Below are 7,597 nucleotides of genomic sequence, written 5' to 3' on the forward strand. Positions count from 1 at the left end.
TGGGGGGTGCCTCTGGGGTTCCCGGCAATCTGCCGGAGGAGAAAGGGTCATGAAAAGCTCCTAAGACCTGGGGATCTTAAAGAGAAAGCAGAAGTGTGTGGAATCCTCTGGCCGCAGGACTTGTTTTCTAGAAGAAAGGAGCGGTTAGCCGTGGGGGGAGAGCAGAGGCAGCATGGAGAGGGGTCACTGGGAGAAGGTGCTCGGGAAGAATGGGAGGAATGTGCAGACAGCGCAGGAAATGGGCTCTCTCGGGCGGAATCTTGGCATTAGGTTGCACGGATTAAAGGCTTTCTGTTCTTGGCTTCCCAGCTGCCACTGTGTCAAAATCCCCCTCGACCCACCGGGTCAAGGGTGGGTGGGGGCGTGGTCGTAAGCGACCCTTGCCTTCATCCCTTGTTTTGGCTTCTGGTTCCCTGTTCTTGCTGCCACTTCCTCTTTCTTGGAGATGTGTGTGTGGTGAGGGGCTGGGGGGGCCCATGAGCCAGAGAAGACGGGAAAACACCGATGCCCCACCCTGGCACCCCGCACCCCAGGGCTGCCCACCAAAGAGCCACCCACTGCTGCCCCAGCTCACCTTCCCCGATAGGAAGGAGAACAGGCCATTGCCTGGTTGGAGTTAGCTGTGAGGAAGGCATTTTCCCTGAACAATGACCAGGAAATACCGTCTTGCCTGCTATTCTTGGACATGTGCTGCCCTTCAAAGGCAGAGTCCTTTGAAGGCTTGTTAAACCATGTGAATGCCAGTGAGGCAGTCCCCTGACTCAGAGCGGTCCACACAGCCAGGGCCGCCGAGGCCCGGTTTCCGCTTGCCAGGTGCTCGCCACACCCCTCCAGCCAGCGCTGACCTTGAGTGGAGACCCTGGGGGACCCAGGCCCGCCCTGCTGACCGCAGGTGGGAGGTCATTCTCTGCTGACTCAGGCCCCGACTGGGGCAGGTGCATGCCTTCAACCCTATGAGTAATACCCGGCTTTTCATCTTCAAAGGGCCTTCCCAAGATTAACCAATTAGTCACCCCCAGGAGAGCTACAAAGCAGGCTATTATTGTCTTCATTAAGCCCGTGATGGAGAAGGGAGGCCAGAGGAGTCCCCACCCCAGGCCAGTGAGAGTCTGGGTTTGGGTGCCTGTGAGCAGTCGTTCAGGATGCCCTGGGCGGGGGGTGTGGAGTGGGGAGGGGGGACAGGTGTGGTGATGAATCGAGGACATGGTAAAGTGGAGGCTGGAGTGGAAGTGGGCGGCGTTGGGGGGGGGGAGGCCACAGAGGGGTGAAAGGAGGGGTTGGAGGGTCTTAGGCCATAGGAGGGGTGTCCTGCTGCACCCGAGTGAGCAGATGCCAAGGCAGGTCGACGCACGCTCACGCACAGAGGGCCCCCAGATGCTCTAAATCCTAGGAACCGGTGCTGGCTATGCCCCTCTGAGCCCAGATATTTGTGACATGAGCCTTGGAACACTTTCCTTTTTGTATCTGTATGCGGATTTTGAATGACTAAAACCGATCAGTCACATGTCACGAAGGCACCTTGCAGACCAGACGCGTGATGTGCAAGGTCGCAGAGCCAGAGGTGCCCGCTCGTCCCGGTCACCCCGGGCCGCGAGTTTGTCCTCCTCCAGACGCACAGTGTGGGTCACAGGGTTTCAGGAGGTAAGGCCGTCCTGGTGACAGAGTAAGAACCAAAGCACCTTCTGGAAACCAGACAGCAGAGCAATCCTTTCAGTCAACCCTGTCTGCAGCTGCTTTTTATAAACTTGGCATAAATATGCGCTTGGGAACGCCAGGACAGTGTATCTGGAAAATATTTGCTACCCTTCGAAAACACACACACAGACTGACACACACACACATGCACACACACGCGCGCGCACTTGGGAAGGGGAAAAAAAGCACAACAGAAATTGTGCATAATACAGAGTGGCTTCACTTGTGGTTTTTTTCCATTACTTCCTCGGTTCATTTTTCTGCTGCCAATTTTAGAAGGCCGTAAGTCATAGTTGTTGTTAAACTTTGTCAGTTAAAATGTAACTCTAAGAACAAGTCATATGATATGTTGTAGCCAAATGGCCTTCTGGAGGGAAGTTGTCGTGGAAGGCGCAGTCTGAGTGAGTCCCAGTGGCCCCAGGTCTCTGCTGTGCGCTGCACACGGTGCCCGCAGGCGGTCCTGGCCTTCTGGGCCCCAGAATGGTCACATTTATTCCACAGTTCCAAAGGGCCACCTATCAGAAGCAAGTAGATGTGATGAGTCTAGTTTCCAGCGTTTACTCTGTGTGACCCAGAACAGAATGGGGTCTCATTACAGGTGATTTGTTACAGTCCCCCACTTCACTGTCCTAGAGGTGACGAGATCCACTTTCTCATCAACCTTGACCCAGCGGAACCAGAAACTAACAGGCCAAAAGGGAGGAATTGGCCCTTTGAGGCTGGGAGTGGCCCCACTTCTTCCCATCTGCCCGGAGGAGCAGCGGACCCAGGGTGGCAGGCAGCCTGGTGGGTGCTTCTGGTCTCTGGGACCCTGGTTAGGGGGTGGGGGGATGCGGGATTGGTCCCGGCATCGCGTGGGACTGGGTGCCTTCTGAGGGCAGGGCCCTGGGTGTCCCCGGCAGTCATGGTGGTGAAGGCAAGGCCGGGAACACAGTCAGCAGTTACACATGCTTGTGCTTAAAACCAAGATCAAAGACAAACACCAGCAAGGCTGTCAGAGCAGAATCGGCCCGCAGCGAGGCGGGCGGCCGGGGTGGGGCGGCTCCTCTTTCCAGTCCTGTCTTCTGCGCCTTCTTCCATCTGCTATGCTTTCCTCCATCTGACCGTCCCCTGAAGCTGCCTTGGGGTCTCAGAGGAGAGCAGGGGGCAGCCACGGGGGGATTAGGGAGGCTTTCTCAGGGGCCAGGCTCCAGAACTGTGAGGCAAAACCAGAACGGGGACCATCGTTCTGAAAAATTGGTCCTCACTTTAATCTGTGAGCTGACTGGAATTTCTGGGAAGGGCTGACCGGTCTAACGCCAGACTCTGCCACTGATGTGCCATGCGACTTCCAGGGAAAAGCAGGGCTCTCAGTTCCTAGGGGCCCGTCTGTCTCAAGGGTGCCTGGGCAGCCTGTGCTGCGCGTGGGCGCGTGGTGCCCGGACGGGAAGTGGGAAGGCCACTTCAGTGCCTGACAACGGGGTCCTCAGGGCCACAGTCTGCTCAGCTCAGGGGATCCCGCGCCACTGGCTTCAGAATGAGCCTTGTAGCATCTCAGCCTCTGCCGGAGATCTCCATGCTTCTTATTTGGACCCCCTTTCCTCCTTCGGGGACAGGGCTCTTAGGTTCATTCCTTCCTTCCTTCATCCAGGGCTACTGTGCTCGTGGCCGTGTGCAGGCCACCGCACACATCTGTGAGCAAGGAAAGGCCCCATCTTCATGGTGTCTTCATCCTGGCTGGGGAGACTGGCAGATGGATGTGGGCCAGCCCATCCCACAAAGGGCTTTTGCATAAGATGCTGACTGCAGCAATGAAGGGGAGGAACAGATCGGTGAGGCAGCGCACAACAGGAAAGATGACTTGTCTGCAGCAGCAGCGGAGGTGCCCTTGGATTTGCTGCCTCACCTCCCAGAGCCTCACCTGTGGAACGGGCACACCGCCACAGGCTTCAGGGGGCTGCTCCGAGAAGCGGGTAAAATAATGTGTGTGGAAAGGCGCTCTGACAAGCGTCGGCTGCTTCTCAACTCTCCTGAGTTCCCCGTAACCCGGCGTCAGATCCACTTCCTGCCCCCTCTTTCGGATAAACTGGCTTCACAGTCTAACCTTGCCTGGACAAACCGGGGAAAAACCCATTCCAAAGGCAACGGGCCTTAAAACCATTTTCTCGGGAGGGAGGTGGAGAGCCCATGCGCATCCGGATCCTTCAGCGCGGCCTGGTTGCTAAATCCAATGTCCTGCAACGGCCTACGAAGAGCACGCGGCGGGGCCAAGTTCCGAACTTCCTTCCTCGCTGCGGGCCTAAGGCCGCTCTGCCCTCCGGCCACGGCTCCTCCGTGCTCCCTCTGGGCAGAAGATTTAAACGACTCAGGAAATGAACTCACATTTCCCCCCTCCCCCTCCTTTTCCAGAACAGTGCAGCTTTCCTGGAAGAAAGCAAACAAAACAAGTGTGACTATTTAAAAAAATTATTGGAAAACCCATTCTGAACACCGTGTCTTGGAGTGGCTCCCCGGGTTGGATGCGTCCCCTGCAGCTCCCTGTGACCCTCGCCCCAAGGGTGTATCTGTGCAGAGGGGGCAGGGCAGCCGTGTGGCCCCGAAGGAGGAGGGGGCTGACGAGCAGGGCCCCCCCACAACAACCCTGTGCACCTGGCACGCACAGACGGCAGACACACACCCGGACGTGAGTCCATGTGGGTGTGGCCGCGTCTCCCCCTGAAACTAGACATTCATCTGCCCGCCTCCCGAGTGCAGACGACTTCTGCCCCGCATGTGGGCGACTATTTTGGGTTTCTAGGTGCTCTCGTTTGATTTGTGGCATTCTTGGCGCTGTTATTAATAACACCGTTGGCTGCATGGAGGCTGAAGATGAAGCCTTTTCATTTCAGCCATCTGGTCAGAATGCTTTTCCTTTGATGAGGGAAAAACCTTTGCTGTGTTTCAACTGGAACGCTGCCTCCCAATTAAGGTGACAGCAGATGCCGAACGGCCCCGTCTTTGCAGGAAGGCGTGCGCGGCCGGGATCGGAGCGCCGGCCGCGGCCCGGAGGGAGAAGGCCTTCGCGACGGCTCGTGCTGGGGCATGTGGCGCAGGCACCGACTGGCAGCGCCCCGGCCAGGAAAGCCACCGCGAGGTGTTTACCCGCTGGCTTGGCTCCGCGCTCGGCTTCGCCTCCGTCGTCAGGCCGTGACAGCGATGCTTTACGGATGCCCTCAGGAGACAGTCCTGTGCTTTCATAACAATGAAGCTTTTTTTTTTTTCTGACTCATCTTCAGAAGATTCCACCGCCCCCCCCCCCACTTCGTTTGAAAATAAATATAATTAGTAACAGGCAGACGTACTGTATATAGCCAGCCCTTCCTATCCGGGAGAGTTATAATTAAATGTACATGCTGTCTGTTGTTTGCTGTCTGCTGAGCGCCTTCCACCCGCTTTAGGGGAGCAGCAGCCCTTGGGAGGGGGCTGCAGGGAGAGAGAGGCCTGGGGGGCTCCGAGCCCTGTGTCTGGTCAGAAGCGGAGACTGGACGGGGACTGAAAGGCAGACGTGACCATTGTCCCCTCGCACTGCCCAGGCTGGGGCTTTTCCCCGTTCTCCGCCTCAAGCTTCTCTGGGAGGCCCTGGGTTATGCCTGGTCAGTGCTGGGGTGCTCTCCTCCCTCCGGTCCCCTCCCCAGAGCAGAGGGAGGGGAGCCAGGTATGGTTGTCATGGGAACGTGGTGGCCGCAGCTGCCGGTTGAGGGTGCGGGGCACCTGAGTGCCGGCAGGTCAAGATCTGCTCCCTCCAGGCGGGGAGCCAAGGCAGTGCTCCTTTGTCCCCGGGGGGCTCCCCGCCGGCCAGGCTGGCTCCGTCCCCGCCCTGCCACAAACAGGTTATCCCCAGGTAACCCGCCGCTCGCCTTCCTCACAGGAGGGCAGGCTGGGCGTCCGGTGGCCACCGGCCAGGCCCACGGAGAGCTCATATTCTGCTGAAATCAGGGGGTCAGGCAGGCCGAGGAATGCACACACACACACACACACACACACACACACACACACGCACACACACCTCGTGGGCATATTCTGGGACCGCAGCACGGCCAACAGGCTCAGTGACACAGGAGAGGCCGCCGCGCCTCCCGCCTCCCATCCCTCAGGCGGGCCAGGCAGTGACCGGATGACTGGTTGGCACAGCCCTCCCCGGCCTGGATCGAATGCAGCAGGAGTCATCTGAGCCACAGGCACCTTTACCCAAGTTGCTCAAAGTGTTTTCCGAGCAAACAGTTGTTTCATAACACCCGTGAGAAGTAGGTGGGGTGACAAAGCATTCTTTGTCCCTGTCTTACGGATGGGGAAACTGGAAAGCTTGTCCAGCCAGGGGGCGAGGCCAAGGAAGGAAGGAGGGTGCTCTTTCACCCCGGGCTCTGGGGCACGGAGGGCCCGGATCTCTGCCCGGCTCCCTGGCAGCTGTGTGCCCTGTCACTACCTCCTGCTGGGGGAGGAATCCTGGGAGGGAGCGGGGAGGCCCCGCAGAGGAGCAGGCCAGAGGTGGGGGAGGCTCAGGCTTCTCCCGCAGCGCTAAGGGGCTGCCAGGCACTCAGTTATGCCCTGGGTCTGAGGTGTTGACACCGGCGACCCAGGAGGGGTCCGTTGGCTTGAGGTCACTGGACTCTCGGAGGTGGTCAACAGATCCCGGTGCAGCATCCTGTGCTGACCCAGGGATTGTCCCAGGCACCAGGGGGACATGGCAAGCAAGGCACGCATGGCTTCTGGCCTGAGGAGCTTGTCGGAGACGGAGAATCCGCACATAGCCTTAAGAAATCATTTCGGAGGGTGCTCTGCGCCATGAGAAAAGCGCAGATACTGTGATGGACAGAGATTGGCTGGAGGGGTGGGGGGAGGGGCAGTTTAGAGAGGAATCAGAGAAGGAGTCTTTGTGGGCTAATCCCAAACGAGAAGGAGCCAGACCTGGAGCAGCATTGCAGAGGGAGGGACAGCTATGCAGGGGCCCCGGGGGACAGTGAGGGCGGCCTGTCCCAAGGTTAAGGAGAAGGACGCTGCCCCTGGATGATGGCAAGAGGGGGTGTGCAGGCACCTGGTCACAGGCCAGGGGGCCAGGTGTGATTCTGGATGCAAGCGGATGGTGCAGGAGTCCGGACCTCCTGGGGGCGTGGCACCGACACCTTTTTCTGAGGGACTCGATGTGGGGCATGAAGGATGATTGCTAGGTGTTCGCTTGAGCTGGGGGACAGGGCTGTGGAGCAAGGCGGGGAGACTGAGGAAGACCCACAGACGGGAGACACAGAGGATGGTCTTGGACACGGGGAGTCTGAGATGCCTGCTTCCTGGGGCTCCGCCCGGGCGTCTGTGCTCCCCCCCTCAGAGCCTGGGGAAGGACGGTGGGTCCTGTTGCGGGAGTTCTGAGTTCGCCAGAGCCTTCCAGCGCTCAAACCCAGTCTTTTTCAAGGAGGATCAGACTCCTGATTTCTGAGCCGGAGCAGGTCTCTGTCACTGTCGGTTTATGACGTGGGGAGCGGACCAGCCTGGGTTGCCGTAGTTAGTCCCCCTTATTCCTCGGTGCCTCAGGCTGTGGACAGCACCGAACCCTGTATATGCGCCATGTTTTTCCTACACATATGTATGACATGTTTAATTTACAAATTAGGCACATTAAGAGAGTGACAACAATAGCTGATAATAAAATAGAACAACTGTAGCAATACACTGTAGTAAACGTTATGTGGATATGGTCTCTCTCTCGAAATATCTTACTATACCCTACTCACCCCTCTTCTTGTGATGACGGGCGGGTGATGAGATGAAGCGGCGTGAATGGTGTGGGCATTGTGACCTGGCTATATGTATATATCAGGAGGATCACCTTCCCGACCGCAGTGCACCGCAGGTAACTGAAACCGCAGAAAACAAAACCACAGATAAGTTGCGG

This window comes from Hyaena hyaena, unplaced genomic scaffold, assembly GCF_003009895.1.
Source record: "Hyaena hyaena isolate Hyena2069 unplaced genomic scaffold, ASM300989v1 scaffold_288, whole genome shotgun sequence".
Taxonomy (NCBI): domain Eukaryota; kingdom Metazoa; phylum Chordata; class Mammalia; order Carnivora; family Hyaenidae; genus Hyaena; species Hyaena hyaena.